The sequence below is a fragment of the Patagioenas fasciata genome, chromosome 5, assembly GCF_037038585.1.
Source record: "Patagioenas fasciata isolate bPatFas1 chromosome 5, bPatFas1.hap1, whole genome shotgun sequence".
Classification (NCBI taxonomy): Eukaryota; Metazoa; Chordata; class Aves; order Columbiformes; family Columbidae; genus Patagioenas; species Patagioenas fasciata.
The window spans coordinates 38,692,612-38,711,374 of NC_092524.1; positions in this window are offsets into that span (position 1 = coordinate 38,692,612).

Here is an 18,763-nt window from a genome sequence, read left to right on the forward strand (position 1 = left end):
AGACCATTCACACCAAAATCCAGACCAATAGCAATATTTCACCACCAGGTCCCTTGCACCGCATTGGACCCTTTTTTGCTGACTCCACGTGGGCCCGTTTTGTTCAGTTGTTAACATTGGTTTTGGTCCATATCTTTGAAGGTGCCATTTTGTCTGGACAAATCCTTTCTTCTCAGCAAAGTGCAAAAATAGGCCCCACTTCACAGATGTCTGTGATGTCTCTATGTTAGCCTTGGATCGTTGTTTTCCCAGTCTGTTCCATTTTTCCCAGCAAAATGCAAGCTAGACTTTATCTTGCAGGCATTTAGTGTAGTCTGAAGTTGCTTTTGGCAAATACAAGCTTAAAAAATTAGCAAATCTAGTCTACTAAGTAACATGAATCAAAGAGTATATAAAAAAAAAATACAACCTTATATTTCTAAATAATCCGTTACATTTCATGTGCATCTACTTGAGCTAAATGACTAATAATGAACTTTAATTGGGCTCATCCACTGACCTGTGAGTGGTAAACTGATTGCCATACAGTTCTCTTACTTAGCAGGGATTGCTCAAAGTGGGCACATTCAGGCTGTCATATTCACAAAATGAAGTGGCTGACTCACAGTCAAATTGCATACAGTAGGAAAAGTATGCATAAGACTCCCTGTGCCCACAAGCTACCAGCGTTCAGTGTGCTGTTTTGCTTCCCTGTGGGTCTCCTGGAAGGAGTTCTTGGCCTGGCTGCAGCTCAGGTCTCTACCTCCTCTGGACCCTGAACAAAACTGCTGCTGATTTGGCTGGCGTGGGGTGGGGAGGGTCGAGTGAATCCACCACATGCTGATTATAAGGATTCTTTCTACTGTTCTACTAATTATGGAAATGAAAGACTAAAAAGTTCTTTCTCATTTCAGGAATTAAATTGTGCCTGTCTACTGATCCAGTATTTGTAGTTGAGATAGGAATTACTGTATTAAGGACTTCAGATATTGATTCTAATTACAATGGGCAGTCTGCCATTAATATGAGGTGTGATGCCTCCAAAGCAGTTTTTCTCTAAAGAGAGAAATTAATTAATTAATAGTAAAATAATAAATTATTCATGAGTGAATCAAAGTAACCAAGGAAGAAGCATATTTAGTAAAAACAAACAAACAAACAAACAAACAAACCAAAACCAAACCAAACCAAAAACAAAAACCAACCAACGAACCAAAAAAGTGCTCAACAAACCACAAAACAAAATGAAAAACTGTAAGTAGTTTAAACCACTCATCAAGACCAAAGAAAATTAAACTAGACAATAAAACAGAGTAGGTATTGTGATTGACAAAGCAAAGCAATTCCAGTGTAGATAATGTAGATAATGAACTAAACCAGATCAAACAAAACTAAAAATGTGAAAAACATGAAGTGTACAAAATTTCTATATGCCTTAAAATCTTACACATGTATCCTTTAATGCTGAGTGGTTACTAATAACAGTTACAAGCTAAATATTGTATTTCTATTCCATGTTAGCTTAGAAGCAAACTCACTCGGGACTGGAGAGCATTGGCATGATTCTAGATATGTGGCTTTAAAGGAAAAGGCACACATTTTTCATGCAGGATAGTCTCTGTTGGTGAAATTAATACAGTATACTGTATTACAGTGTATTGAATTGAGCTTTTGGGCAAGTGGTAACCCAGCTTAAAGATGGCTCAATGAGAAATAATTTTTAAAATGACATTTGAAATGGAATTTGTTATAAATTCTATGGGGTGATTTGACTTAAATGGAGTCATCAGTATGACCCATCACATAACCCAAGTAATGAATTTCTTCATGTTTCTTAGTCTCTGAAGAGAAACACATCCAAGGAATATGTATTATCAATGTAAAGTTTCCCTAGAGACAGCTATCTCTTTGCATGCAAGCACTACTATTTGCCATAGAATTACCTAGGAAGCTCCAGTTGAAGATATTAATAAACCACAGTGCTATGTTAGAAAGACAATTCAGTTTTGGTTTCATTTTAATTAGCTGGAATAAGATTAAATCCCCATGGAGAAATCAGAGTTAAGGGAAAAGACAAGGCTAAGAGCTGGTCAAAATTAGCTTTTAGTGCAACAGCAAGATAAAGCAAAATGGGAAGCCTTGTTGGATATCTTGGCAATATACTTCCACTACCAAAAATATCTGCTGAGATGAAGATTGAACATTGTTGTCCTTGAAATATGGAAGGTCCTGCAGCTTCTGCTAGAACATCTCACTGAAAAAACAGGCTAAAATCTCCTGAGTAATTTCAGTGACCTCAGGGAACTATTTCCTATGAGATCCAATGAAAGCCAGAAGCTATCATCTACTACTTAGCATCATAAAAACCTGTTTGCAACGCATAGACTTTGGGCTGTATATACTGAATTTTGGTTACTATGTATACAATAAGCAAGGTATACAGATTTTGCAATCAGCCTGTAAAGTTAGTCAAGTATTTTGGCATTTGGAGAGATGTAGATATATAAAAGTCAGACAAAGAGTCATTAAAGGATATCCAAACATGACCCTGAAGTGTTAAATGAAAACAAATTACACGTCATTCTACTTCATTTATTTGATATCCTCTCATATCGTTGAGATAGAGATAACAAATAATAGATGAACTGTTTTTGCTATTGGGGAGACTATATCTTTAATTATCTCTGTCATCTTATTTAAATACTAAGTTTGCTGCACTTAAAAATGAGAAAAATCATATAGAACTCTCCACGCAGTGTATAAAGTCCTTAAAAACTATGTTTGGAAAAAGCCTCAGACCTGAATGCAGATCTTCAGCAAATCATGCTTTAGTATGAATGTGTTCAAAGCAATCAATTTACCTCATCCTGGAGGACTACATCTTATTCTGTCCAGCAGAGGAACTCATTTAATGAACACTGGCGGATAAAAGACTAGCTACAGCTGGGATAGAAGACTACCTAGACCCAGGATAAAGCAGAAATCCTGCATGACCCTTATTAGAAATCCTAGTTGGCTGGTGCAGCTCAAGAAGTGGGGTAGGCTAAGCATGGACCTGTCTCTTCACAAGGTTTTTCCAGACTGGAATCCCAATCATCCCCCACTACACTGGCCCTAGCAAGAGTAATAGCCCTATAACTTCCTGCTCTCTTCAAGAAAGGGATACTTTCATATATCTATTTTATCTCACATATAATTTGCATTTCCCTGTGTTAAAGTGAGAGGATTAAGTCCCACATGTGCCAATTTTAATGTCTTTGTTCTTTGCTTCTTTATGTAAGCAATGAAGAGCTCCTCTGGGCAATAGAGTTGAAAATCAATTCCTCTGAAATAATTTTAATTTCTCTGCATTTATCATGAAATAAATGGAGCAGAATTTGTCTCATTTGTCTCATATACACAGCAATTAGACAATAATGAAAGTGCATTTATGAGATTTTTTCCAAATTTAATCCAAATATAAATAAGTTATATCTAGGCATAACTGACCTGCAAATTTCAAAACTAAAGCACTGAGCTATTAGCTAATTCTACTGCTTAATATCTAAACAAAATGTTAAAATATTCAAATGCATTTCTGTAGTAATTCTTCATATTTTGTTCAGTTATGTTAATTTTTAAAACATCAGTAATTGCAGACCATTTATCTTATATTAGGTCTTAGTTCTCTCTCAGGGCAGTGGACAGTAATTTCTACCTCCTAAAGAGATCCTGATTCCACGGCGAAATATCAGCAATAATGAAAAAACCTTCTACAGTTCAGTGATAGAGAAGAAATCTATCTTCTGAAAGCAAAACCACAATGAAAACCAGGTTACAGCTTACTTGATATTTACAGCCGGATATGACGTCAGTCAGAAGGATAGTACTGATTGATCTCAATGGCAAGCAGCTGAGCATGCTTATTGATTTTAGAGATCAGTTACTTCACAAATGGCAAACACCATTAATACACTAGAATTATAGCACTGATGATTCAGAGAACAAAAAGTGATGTTGCATTTAAATAATTTAAATTTCAGTTGAAAGGAGGTTGCAGGTAAAATGCAGGGCTCTCTTGACTGGACTGCAGTCCCAGCTGAAACTTTCTAAGTATCACTTTTTTTTAATTTATTACAAGGCAAGATCTCAAGATTCATCAAAAATAAATGAGGTTTTGTTAAGATATCATAATATTTTTTTACAATATCTTTAAAGTTTGGTAAGTAACAAAACAGAATTTGGGAATTTTTTATAGGATGCTATATGTAAGTTTTAATTAAATTATTATGAAATTGAAATCATAGTGAAAGGGATTTTCACCCAGACTGACTGAAGTATTTCTAAACTAATCCTAGAAGTTCTTCCCTTTAGGCCAAGCAGATGCATTAAAAATCCATAAAGTCAGAATAAGTAAATGCAGTTTTCTTTGCTAAATTATATGTAAGAGTATTTGAGAATACATAGATGTGGCAGCTTTTCATTCAGCAGGACTCAATCAGTCCCATATTTTTAAAATAATTCTCGTATAAATAAATGAATAATATATCTCACGTACTGCATGAAGCAACAAATAAGTATGAATTTCAGAACCAATACTCTTTGACAGAATCTCTGGTCAGAAAAACAATATACTTTTTAATGAGTTGAAGATAAATTCTCCTTTTGCAGTTAAACAAGTTTTTGTCATTTATCAAATTTTCTGTAAATGAAAACAGGAACATCTCCAATTCTTATCAACTGTATTTAGCTTTGTAGAATAAAACATCATGTCTGAAGAACATAGATAATGCTGATTTCAGAGTTAGGAACAAGGTACCAATTTTATCAACATTAATCTCTCCAGGAAAGGATCATACAATTCAGGGAGACACTAAATTGTAACTTTTGTATTTATATAGGAAATATTCTCAATCAGACATTAACTCCTATGTAGTCAAGCAGAAGTTGGTCTACCATCAGATTCAGGACCCCCACTTCTAACACTGAGACGGCATTTTACAGAGTGGACATTCTCAAGCAACAATCAGACTATTTTATAAGGGTGTGAATAGAATATTTTTTTCCACATGGGAAATCACTTGCTGTAGGCCAAGAGCTGCTGAAAATGATGTATTATATTTGTTTGAGTTAGCACTGTTAGCATGCCAAGCAGGGAGCAGTGGTGTGGCCAGCTTAGGCTAGCCTTAAGTAATCCATCAAAGCAGCAGCAGATGTATGATAACATCTGTCAAAGTTGCAATTTAAGGTACAGGGAACTGTATCTTCCATTGTAATTAATATAGAATCACTGGCTCCAGTGGAGTTAAGCCAACTTGAACAATCAAATACCATGAACCACAATTCCTATATACCAACATATTGATATGTATATGAAGCTAGAATGCCATTAAAAAAAAAATATGTATTAGATAACTCCAGAGAGGTGATCAATTCTGCGATTTCACAATTCTGTTCCCATTATGCCATACTGTTAAATTGAATAACAGCTTTCATCAATAATTGGTAAAACACATATTGTTGTCAGTGTGTATGTGCATATAATAGGCTTCCTCCGTCATCATGTCTAATGAAACCAAAGCACTTGAATCAGCACGTCATCCTGAGGTTGTAAGAACACCTGTTAGGAGAGGTCAGAGCTTCTCCTGAATTTTACAAGTAGGCAGCATGTGCACTGTTACCTCTTGTCCTTTGTGGCAAGTTCAAGTTCTAGGGAGATCTGAAAACCCTGAACCAATATTGCTCACAGAAGTATTTTGGTAACTGCAGGAAGTTCTGGCTGTTAACCTCTATGACACATCTTTGAAGACACCATTTGTTGCTCATAGACTGTTAGCATTTGGGTGTCAGGAAATACCTGTCCTGGGAACAATCTCTAAATGTAGATTCACCTTTCCCAGAAAAGTTAGATATTCAGAAAAAGTTTTGTGTAAGGACTAAAACATAACATTAGAAAGGCATGCACTCTACTCTAGGGAACTGAAAATAAGCAAGGAAGTAACTAAAAAGACAGCAGTATAACCTGCATAAGAGAAAACATGCTATAAAGCATGACTGCTTTATAGTCTTGCCAGTGGCCATGAATATGCTAGAAAATACAGATGGAAAAAGAATTTTCTCTTTCACTCAAAGGTTTTTTACAGCAAGAAAATAAGACAGAAATACCTTTAATCACAACAAAGAAAGAAAAATACTAATCTTAGTAAGAAACAAAGGGCCAGATTCTAGTCTGGTATAAATCAGATGTTGGATGCCTGGCCTGGGCCATCCTGTGTCATCTGAGAGAGCTTACATTGCATATACATTTCTCCTTTATTCCCACTGCATTTGTGTACAACCTCAACTGTGGTTCTGTGGGCTGTTTTATTCCAGATTCCAAGCTTTTGGATGCTGAAATCATACTAGACAGAAGCAAATCTTGCTTCATAAGGTTTTATATGATAAAAATAGACTGTATTTTAAAATGTAGCTGGCCAGAGCAAAACTTTTTTTCTACCTACAGCCAGTGTGACTATTTCCTCCTGCCAGCACAACATAAACTACAGTAAAAGTAAAAAAAAAAATCTGTGGAGGTAGAAGAAAGCAGAAATCTTGTGCTAGAAATCTGCTATTTTTTATTGGTTTATTCTATCTTCACGAAGATAGCAAACAAGACAACTATTTTTTACATCAAGTCATTGTGAACTGATTGCAGTAGTCTGAAAAAAACAATAATTGATTTCAATAATTAATTCCTGCTGACTAAAGTAATGGTGCTGTTTATGCATTCCTCCTAAGGCCAAGTAAAAAAGAATTTTAAGTCAGGCGTGAGTAAACAGTAACGTTACTTTAGGGAACAGAAGTCCCCTAACATACTGTTGATTTGGGAAAGGTTTTTTTATACCCTCAGGCTATAACAATTTTATTTTATATTCTCTCATTCTGCCTCAGGATGACCCCAAGATTCTTTCAGATTTATAAAACAAAGGAAACAAAGTAGTAGATTAGCTGTTTTGACAGGAGAGAAAGAGCCACAGAATTTAAAAATATAGTTTCTACCAAGTTGATCAAAATTCTCCAAAATGTTGAAATAGATCTAAAAAATATGTTGAAGTACTGTAAAATTAATGTGAGAACAGAAATGAAAACATTCTGTGATGAATCTCTTTCATTTATTGCCTTCTTTTTCACGGGGCTGGAGTTGTCTTTCTACATATTACTATCTCAGCAGATGACATACAGAACAAAAAGTAACTTCCCATGACAAATGTTATAACTTCTTTGTTGAAGTTTTCATGGTAGTCACAATGATATCCATCATGCATGGCCTACCATGGATCTACCAAGAAAAATTCTCACAAGCATTACCATTTTTTTGCAAGATTATGTTGCTTATAATATAAACTCTCTGCCAAATTCATATTGGGTCTAGTCCATTTCACACCAAAATAATTTTGCAATCACATGTCCAGCTTTCTTTTATCTTCACTATATCACACTCCATGTTTTTCACTTATCTGAAATGTATTCCTTAAATCTGTTGTAATATTAAAGTTTTGTTATTAATGTTATTCCTATGGTATAGTACAAACATAAACCAATCCCTTATTATTCACATATATTCCACATTCACCCCATGCAGGTACAGAACTTGACCTTGTGTGACTCCACTAGTCCCTTGGTGATCAGGTTCCTGTTCTATAGATCAGAATAAAGGCAAAACTAGACCAGATGTTTTTGCTATTAGATAGATTAGCCCAAAACTAAAATTAGGAAAACATACTGAATCTGATTTACTATCGGTATATGATCTGTTGCTGTACAGGGAGCGATGGATAGTAGAGCAGAGGCAAATGGCAATTTATTAATGCGGGCATGGGAGTTCCACACCCTCACCCCTGACTGCTCTAAAAATGCCGAACGGAGGGCCCCAGTCTGGTGATGAAAGCTGGTTTTGACAGTAAAATCTCAGTAAAAACAACATAAAATCATTTTATAAATGGTGCTTGAGAAAGTATTGGTGGAAATACTTACCCCCACAAAAATTGCTCGTCTACAGATATATAAACACATATAATTTCAAAATTGCTTTGAGTGTTTCCTTGAAAAGATTAATTTTCCTGAAGTATTGTAGTAAGTCACCAGACAGTAGATGTATATGAATCTGTTCTTGGTTAAAAAGACCCTTCTTTCAGACTATGCAAACTGTGTTTGATTAGAACTTTGGATGTTACATAAAAATACAATCTTTTCATAGAGTATTCCCGTTTTGGAATATCTAAATTACAGCATGATACGTTCATGCTCTGAGACAGGCTATTGAAAAGTTTCAGGAATATAGGAGATTTTGTCACAACTTGCATAGTAAAAAATCCTTACATTTAAATAGCAACTGGGCAAAGATGATAAGAGTTCTTCAAAGCTTTTTAGCCAAATACATTATTCCCCCAAAATGTAGATTTAGATGGACTGACACTGTTTGTGGATTCAAGCTTAATTCATATATTTGCCTGTGTTGAAAAATCTGTGGGACTGTTTTCAAAATGTTGGAATTTAAAGAAAAATATACAAAATTAAATGAAACTGATATCAGTTTTGAGGAAAATTAATCTGGGGAATTTTTATTGCATCAGGGAAATTACAAGAAAAATAAATGGTTGTAAAAGATTATTTTAATTGTTCAATTTGATGAGTGAATAAAAAAAAAAAGCCATGTGATCTAATCATCTCTGTTTTGTGCATAAGTGAACAGAAACCTTTCATGTGATTTTGTGACATGGCCTGTCAGGGACAAAGTTACGGATGAAATTGAGTTTCCTTTTAGTCATCTGTTGGTTGGTTTTCTGGTTGGTTTCCTATTGAATCACAAAGCACTACATCCTTCACAGTAGTAAGTACTGGGTCCTGAATATCCAGCTTTTTTTCTTCTTTCCTTTAGAGCACAGCAATATCAAAGGCATTTTCTGTCAGCGTCAGGTGACTGCTGAATCATGTTTTTGATTATACCATTGGCATGAGCTGCCCATATACCATCTCAGGCAAATCACTGCTTTATTAATCAGTCCTTCAGTGTGGAGGTAGCACAGATCCATTTATACTCTAGCCAAACAGTCATAATTCTCTGGTACACAGGTATACTCAAGAACTCAACAGCTGGTGATTAAAATCTGTCCTAGAGCAGATGGGGAATACTCTCTCTGAAGTACATGTTCACTTCTGAAAGGATGCTAAACATTCCCAAACACCACTTCTGCTGGGACTGTGTCTGCTTTAGAGGGAAAAAAACAACAACAACAACCAAAAGAAAACAAAACAAACCCACCTAAATCGAGGGTTTTACTCTGCAGTTCTATCTCTACTTTGTGGTCATCTGCCTACACCCTCCTACATATTTTAAGCACTTTAACATATGTGTGCACTGCTGTGCTCTGCACTGTGCATTTACACACAGCCTTGCTGGTTTGGTGAAATGAGGGGTCTCTGAAGAGATGCAGCAGTCACTGTGTCTACCCTGGCAAGCTGTTGATTTCCAACCACTTCTATAAATAAGCTATTTATTTCTTGTATGTGTTATAGGGTATATTACGTTTGTTACTGTCTTCTTTCAGGCATGTTTCTCCTGGAAAGGGAGAATAACTACCTTTGGAGGGAATTATGGTAAGACAGAAGCTGGTGAATCAGTTTTCTGTTTGCCCCCGTCAGTATTCCTCACATAGTCTCTGGCCCACCAAACCTGCAAAGTAGCAGTAATAACACTGCAACTGCCAGCTTGCTGACTCTCACCTAATCTATCCCTGGGTCTCTTCATCCACTTTTTATCACACCTCACCTTGTTCTATTTATAACCAGGTTCATGAAAAAATTAAAGTCCATTATATCTCTATAAGATCATATCCAACTTTTACCCATGTTTAATCTAACATAAATATGCATGTGCATAAATGTAGTATGTATTCATACTGCAACATAATATGCACTGAGAACATTCTACATCTGCGTAAATCTAAGGAATTTAAAGAATCATAAACACTAGGCATGAGTAATGTATTAAAAAATATTAGAAAGAAATTTGCCACTGTCAAAGCAATAAGTTCTTCAGAAATACAGATCAGTCTTGAGGAGTCAGAGGGGCTGCTTAAGGAGATGTTGTCTGTTCATTTCAAGTGAACTGATGAGTAATGCATTTTCTTCCTGTGCAAACCAACTGTTCCTGTTATTACTGATAGCATCTACTGCTCTGCAGCCTTGCCCTTGCACACCTTTGAAAGTTTAAATAAGGATTAGACAGAGAATTAGGAAGAGGCTTTCAGCTCTTATTGCTAGCTGCTGGTATTTTAAGTGAAGATTCCAACCGATACTCCTCAACTGAGAGACCCAAATTAAGGAGATTTGCTGACTATTAAAGTTCCATTTCCACATCAGAAGGAGAAGCAGTGTGACACGCTCTGCATCACAGCGGTGCAGCTTTGGCCAAGCTCCAAGTGAGCAAGGGCTGACTTAGATCTCAGTGGGTGGTGGCCATTACGCATTTTGGGAAGTCTATTTAAAACTGGCATGTGAACTAGTTCTATCAGAGAGGAGAAAGTACAGGTAGTAAAGTCACCCTGTGACATCTGCCTTCCTGCTGTGGGTTAACACACAGAAATGGAGCTATCTGAAGCACAGAACCATTCACAAGAGGGAAATCAAACAAAACAAACTGGAGATAATTTGATGTTGTTAAAATCAGAACTGTCACACCAAGAATTCCTGTGAAGTAGGAGTAGTAAAGATCTTCCGCTGTGACTAAGCATTTGGCAAAACAAGATTGCTGCAGACCATGCCAAAATGATTATTCCTACCCTTTAAACTGATTGAAGACTTCAAGTAAGCATTTTGGCAGACAGTCTAGAAAAAGATTATCATTGCTAGTTAAATGGATGTCTAGAAGTTAAATGGAAGTCTAGAAGTTAGATTTGCCTTAGGTTTCCAGTTCATTACAAAATTAAATTTTGACACAACTAGTATTGGGTGAAATATTTTTAAAATATAGAAGTTCATCACTGTATAATACCTCGAATCTTCTTCCAATACAGACCCTCTCTGCTATTAACAATAGGATACAGAGCCAGGAGGAGTACTGCTGCTTCACTGCTGGTGGTCAAAATAAATATTTCTCAATCCAATTGCTGTAGGACATTTTAAAAGACACAAAACACTCAAATGAAGTCACAGAGACATAAAATAAGCAATTTTTAATGTGTCACGATGTTCACTAACATGTATTCCACATTTTTTGAAGTTGCTATGAACTTACTATTAAGTATTCTTGTTAACTCAGATACTACTCTATAGCGGCTACACACTAAGAAAAATAATATTGTAATACAAACTACTGATGACAGCTGATATTAATCATTAAGGAGATATCCATTGTTACACTTTTATGTAGTTCAACTAAGAGCAGAAATACCATTTTCTTATCAGTACTTCCCAGAGTCATAGCATTATTGCTTACAAAATTGTACCCAAGTTTGTCATAAAAATCTGTGCTAAAATGAAACCAACTTAGCACTTAACTTTAAGAAATCCAAGATCAAGAACTGTAGGTAACATCTGCAATGTTTACTGGTAGCAAATACTACCTCAAAGCAATTGAAGATGAGGAATTTGTGTTCAGCTGGTTTACTCTGGTTTCAGTGTAAGGCAAACAAATTTGCTCTAAGTCTGTAGGTATTTCTCCTTATGGCAGACTTTGTACTGTAGACTTTTTACAGTGATTGAATCTCCTGTATACAGACTCCATTATTTCACTGTTAGTGATTGCACAGTTTTCTGGAAGTGGATAATTCTGCCATTTGCAAGTAATGGTACTACAGGGATGAAACCTTATTAATGTCTAGTATCATATCTGAAAATAATCATACCATGAACCCCTTGGAGTTCATGACATTTCAGTTTTGCCGTACTATGGATATTTGGCTTCATTCTGATGGCATCAGGACCATTGTTATACGGGTGAAACACCACTGAAATTAAAGAATGATTATTGCGTATGTATGCAGCAGTAAATATGTTCTCAGTTAAGTCTTTCAGTTTTAAAGCACTATGCCAGTAGGATTGAACATGCTTATAACCTATAGAAGGACTCTCTTTCCTAGACATTTAATGTTTAGACAACAGGGCCTGTATATTATGCCAGATGCAGTGATGGAATCTTTTACACACAGGCAAGATGAGCATGATAAGAAAGAGTTACCTACGACTTGTTTTTCTTTATTAAACTTAACATAATTCACAATGTAGATAATTCTGTATTCTACACCTAAGGTAATTATATAGGTAATTAAAATCTTTAGTCCTCATCCAATTGTTCCTTCTATTCGTTATATAGAAATTTTGGACATTTTGTGTTCATACAACTATAATTTATAGTTTTAAAAGTCTATTTAGATTATGAGACAATTATTCTATTTGCACATATTAATAATCATATGTCACTTTAAACTTCTATTCTATCTGATGTTATCAGAAGTTTTGGCTGTGTTGTTTTGAATTGGCAAAGAATTACAAATGGTATTATTTTTTTTCTTTAACACATAACCAAATAAAACTGAAGATTTTTGTAAATGGGAAATCGTGAGTAGTCAATGATGTTATTTTTCCAAAGCTTTGGTTCATTGGAATATGATTAGTTTCATAATTTAAAATATTTTAATAATTTAAATTGTGTCATTCCTAGCAAACCATAGTTGGTGTTGATTTTGTCTTTTCTTCTACATAGATGATTTTTTAAAAATTTCATGCACATTTGACATCTGATCGAATTATCTTCAGATTTAATTCATTAAACACTGCGTAAGTATTTTACATTAAAAATATTGGTTGTCTGCTGCCATTAGTATTGGCTATTTGTTCAATAGTATACATCAGCATTTATCAATAATTGCTAATGCCATCTTAATACTGATATGCTACAGATATCAATGTCAACCACCAGTCACAGTTCTGGCTGAAAACTCTTCATTTAGTCTTAATAAAGTGAAATTCTCTCTTGTTTAATGGTTACAAAACCAAACTTCAATTACGAACCAGCATGTCAAATCTTTTAATAGTAGCAAAATAAATGATCCAGTGATTAAAAAGCAAGGCACAGGTTGGGATTTGGGTCGCAGTTACAGTTAAATGTACTTTTAAGGAACTGAGAAGCAAAAGAAAGTTGACATGCAAGAGGGCAAAGTGTATATTTGGCCCTCAGAAAAATCTTGGAAAAGGAGATTCCCCTTGAGGCAAGATTGGTTTTGGTGTAGAAGAAGGTTCGGCATAACAAAACTTTTTCTCAGTGTTTGTTTATATTGTGTTCACAAAAAGCAAATTTTGTGTGCATTTTTAACAAATAAATTGGACTCTAGCCAAAAATATCTCAGTAGGTCTTATCCGTGTATCCTTCTGATGGGAAAAGAAACAATAGGAAAGCCCTTGAGTATTGACTACTTGATTGAGCCTGAAGACACTACCAAAATATGGTACTGTATGTTGGATGTTCATCTGTGAGGAAGAAGATAAAGAGCCCTGCAAGACTGACTGCTGGTAAATATCCTGAAGGAGAGTGAAAGAAATAAAAATGCAAGCAGCAATGAGATTACCTAACTCACATTCAAGAAGGTAGTCAAGTATAGGACTACTGTCTTGGAATAACACACTTCTTCAGGAGAATCTGTTCACTTGGATAAATTCTGTAAAACTAGTACATCACCAAAGACATCAAGTATGTGAAAATAAAGTTATACTTTTGGATGAAAAAAATGCTTTAAATATCTGAAAAATTATTAGTATTAGTATTAGTGTTAGTGTTAGCGTTAGTAGTAGTAGTAGTAGTAGTAATAATAATAATAATAATAATAATTAGTGAATACCTAACTAAAACTGTGAATTTGCCTGCTTTTTCCAGTGGGTCTACTGAAAGATAATAGACCTGCTTTGTGAGCATCTTAATATTGTGTCTACAATAACAACAATAGTACTAGCTAACCATATATACTGTCATTGTACCTCTCCTGTGAAGATGAAATGGTCAAATATTTACACATACTACGTTTTCTTTATATATTTATGTTTTGCCCATTTTGAAAATTAAAATATAAACATTCTGGTAAAAAATTCTGTTCTCCCCATCATGCCACACAGCCAAAGACTAAATCACTTTTGCTTTATTTGATATGGTGTGTACATGCACGTATAAAATACATTAAAGGTCTTTGTTTTACTGTATTGTGAAATTAAAAAGCATGCAGTCTCTGTAATTACATTGTCCTTTGCCATCTCTTTAAAAAAGAAAAAGACTGTGTTCAAATTTTCCCCCTGTTTTATTTGCACCCTATTAACAACTGTTACTAGAGCTTTAATTATGCCCCTGTGATTGCAGAGATGCGGCTGACTTGTGTCATTTTCCTCCCAGGGGATGCTTTATAATTACCAGCATCCATCGTGGCTGCCTGTAAGCTGATGCTTTTTTATTACCAGTTCAATAATCACTGCATCCTTGTGAACATCTGCTCTACAAGCCATGCATCGGAGGTCCCAGTGCCTGTCACTCGATGCTCCCTTGCTGTGGTGACCCTTTTGCCCTCACCTTCAGTTTATATCTAATTTGCTTAGCAGAAGCCTCATCCAGATTGCCTCACAGGAACACAATTAATGCTCCAGATTCGCAAACAAAGAAATTTTCCCCGTTTTTTTTCTTTTTTTGTCTTATTATCTTAATGTGATATCCTATAATTTGTATTCACAGCAGGGTGAATCAATATAAATCCAGAGAAAAATACATTATTTGGTTGGTTATCTAGCTACATAATGAAAAGTATGTAAGTGGTGAGGATTTTTTTCTCCATAATATCCATATAACATTCTCAAATAAAACATAAATATCGAGGCTTTCTGTATATATTTTCCTACAAAGAAATATTTTCTATTTGAGAATTTAATTGTTTTCTAAACAAGAATTCCTCAATACAAGAATTTAAAAGGCAGGAAATCTGATACTTTAATAAACATATAATTCCTTATGTTTATTTCTATTTTTATATGGAAATACATAAAGTCTGAGTGAGTGTCTTTTGGTGAAAGAGGATTATTGTTAGTTGCAGATGTGGGTCATATAGCTGGGAATACCATCAGCTTGTCTAGTTGGCTCTGTCACTCATGAGGGATGAAGCCTTTAAGACATGCAGTCTTCTGCCAATATAAATTTTTATACTGACCTACCATAGCCGGACAATGTATAATACAACAGACCTTCACATGAAATATAGTGAACACTGACATGGCACAAAATCAGTACTGTTAGTGTTTCTCTCCACGTTACTGTGATTGAAACATGTCTCCGATTAAAGATTTTAATCTAACCTAGCAAAATTCTTAGAGCAGTGTATACTGATACTATCTCTTAAGAAGAAGGATGCCAGAAAATTAGTAAGCACTGCACAGCCATTTTGAAAAGCTCTAAAGTATGAATTGGAAAGACACTTTTTCTTCGTGGACAGTTCTTTATAGTTTCTAGTAATTTCAGCCTTATTTCTTGCTGATTAGAACTACCTATGATAACATATTATAATAGTATGATCAATGGTTACAACTCGTTATTTGGTATGTTTCTATAGCAGTGCTTTGGATACGAAATTATTCAAAGGTTTGAATACGGCCTTCAAAGGGTTTATTGCAAATCCTGTGGGCCAGTTCAGATGAATAGAGCTATAATGGCTGTGCCTGGGGTGGGCCTCAAGTACCATCACAGGAGAGAAAAGAAAGTGCTTGCTTGTGAGACTCTGCTTATATGGCCATAATATTGTGTGGCAGCTTAGACGGTTTTGAAATCAAGTCAGGGAGACATTTGTGTGCACTTGTAAGAAAACATAACTTCGTAACACACATCCAAACCCTGTGTTACATGCCCTGTCTATGAATGTGTCAAAATTTTCTGCAGGTTGATTTGTTTAAATTGTGTTTAGAGTGGTACTGGATAAGGGAGGGAGATTCGAATTACCTTTCTGCATATCTCTCATTAAAAAAAAAAAAAAAAAAAAAAAGAAATATTGGTGTGGTATATATTACCTTTAACTCTAGGTACTTCATGTCAATATGGTGGGCCTCATTAAAAATTATTGGTCAGGATATTGTAATGTATTCTAGTGGTCAGAGGTCAAAGGGCTTTCTAGTATAACACAGAGACAATCCTGACCTCTCCCTTTCTTTAGTTCCACTCCTAGGAGCATAAAGGATGCCGAGGCCAGCTGCTTCCCTAGTACTTACGGACTTTTAAAAGTTACTATGGTGAAACAGAAGTCTTCTCATAAAACATAGCAAAGGCACAGCCAAGTTTTTCAACCTTGCTTCTCTAGCAGAAAAATCTAGAAGGGTGCAGTATATCTATGTCAAACATACAAAATATATTACATATACATATATATATATATATATATACACACACAAAACTATATAGAGCAAACATGGCTTATCCTCAGAGGTGGCACTCCACAGACTCTTCTTGACCATTTTGTGCCTGCGTAGCAGAGACTAACTAAAATTTGAAATCAAGGAAAGACCCTGCCTTTTGGGCAGATCTAGAAATGCCACCAAGGCATCATTAAGTCAGAGAGGCATCATAGCATCACTCCTTGCCCTCCTCCAAGCAGGAAGAGTGGCTCCAGGACTGTAACTTGCTCATGGCAGCATGTTCTTGTGTGCCTTGCTGAGTCTGAAAATACAGCCTTGTTAATAGGTCCTGCAGCTGCTGGCGAGGCATAAATCTGCCTTTGCCTTTAGTAGGTGCCCTTCACTATTTTCCAAAGGGAAAGCCATGTCACCCCAAAAAAGTCACACTACATGCTTAAAGAAACAGTGCCCTGTTCTTTCTTGTTGAGGCAAGTAGAAGTTCAAGGCACCCCTCCTCAGAGCAGTATTGTACTGCTCAGCTGAACTTTATAACCTTTTAGGTTAAATAAAGCAGAGAAAAAAAAAATTATTTCATTAACTTATTTATTGAAAGACCTTGTCTATATTACATTTAACACTTTTTATAGACTGTAAAGTACAGAGTTTAGTCAGCGAGTCATTCTACTTGAACGATTTTTCATTCTGTGTTCTCCAGTATGAAACATCTTCTAGTGTTTCAATGCCATCTGTAGATGCCATCATTGGTACCTCTGTTGTAGGATATGTATTTTTTTTTAAATCTAATGCTCACCTCCTTAAGGTTTTTCAAATTAGATAATTGCTCTTGTGTAATCTTGCATTTGTGCAAGATGCATTACATGGTGAAATATGATTTATCTTTCTAAGAACAGGAGCTTTTTTAAAAATCTGGGGTTTTTGCCTTTCACTTCATACAGTTTAGAACTTCAAACAACACAGTTCTTTATGACCTTTTAATGTCTTCCTATGCTGAGAGACTTTTACCATGATTATAACTCATATACTTGGAAGTCATGTACATAAGGTCAGTTTTTCGGGAGACACAAATCCCATTGATATCAATGGGATACAAAGAACTTACTATTTGGATAGATAAAATGACCACTTTAGAATCCTAAGAATAAATAAATGGAGATAAGTCAACCATCCCAATTTCATCAACTGCTATCATTTCAGAAAACTGTTTTTAAAGACAATTACTAGATTTGTTAATTCAACTTTTCCCATCAGAACTAGGAAATAGGAAAATATTCAAGACTAGAATCAAATTTCACAGTATGATAAGGAATTAACAGATCTCAGAGAATCATGAAGTGTGACGGATTTCAAAGTAATTGTTAAGTAACTGAATACCAATCTCAACAAACAGAGGCATATAATCTTTTAAGTAATAGCTCATTTCTAATACCAAAGACTAGCCAACAAAACAGAATTTATTTTGGTCACTCACAAATATAGGTCAGTTCATTATACTTAAAATAGCATTATGCTCTAGTAGTGGACTAAATATAATAAAAATGAGAAATCTCCAAGTTCTAATTGCTACTTTGATATTTATTTTATGTAGCTAATCGTATGCAGATTTCATAAGTTTCATTTTTGCTACCCATTAATAAAAAATGTATGGCTCGTAAGTACTCACAGCACTTACCTGTCACATTGTGATAATTCGTAAAAGTTTGTTCAGCTTTTAGTAGAGTCATCCTGAGATTCTTAGGGAATAAGTTTCCACTTATTCTGTTGTATTGATCTTTCCTGTTTAGACAGTATTTTTGGGTAAGACAAACTGTACTTTCCTCACAAAAATCGTATTATGCAAATAATTATTAGTAAACATAGAATTAATAGTTTAGAGTTACATTTTGGAAATACCAGTCTGGTGCATAGTTTAAATATAATGACTCATTTATAATCTTTGTTCTTATTTTTTACAATTTGAATATATGTCAATTATTTGTAAAGCAACTTCTTCGAACTTATAATGTAAGCAGACCAGTTTATTGACTTACATGAATCATTGCTTTAATAATTTATTGGAGTGCTTTGAAGATGTGACTGTTTAGTTTCATATGGGATATATGGCAGATGGGTAATGTTTAGTGTATAAAAATGATTTGAAAACAGAAACACAGTTATGCACATACACACACACAAACAGATGGAGAGATAGAAGCACAAGATATAATAAGGATAGTGAATGCACCTATATGATGATATAAGATTTTGTTTTACAAAATTATTAGGTTTTTTTAATGGTAAGTGTAGTACAGTTATGGAACCAGAGAGGTTGTCTGAGAAGAAATCTTAGTTTCATAATAGTAATCAATAGTATGGATATAACAGAGATCATTGAAGACACTAAAAAGGGCAATATGTA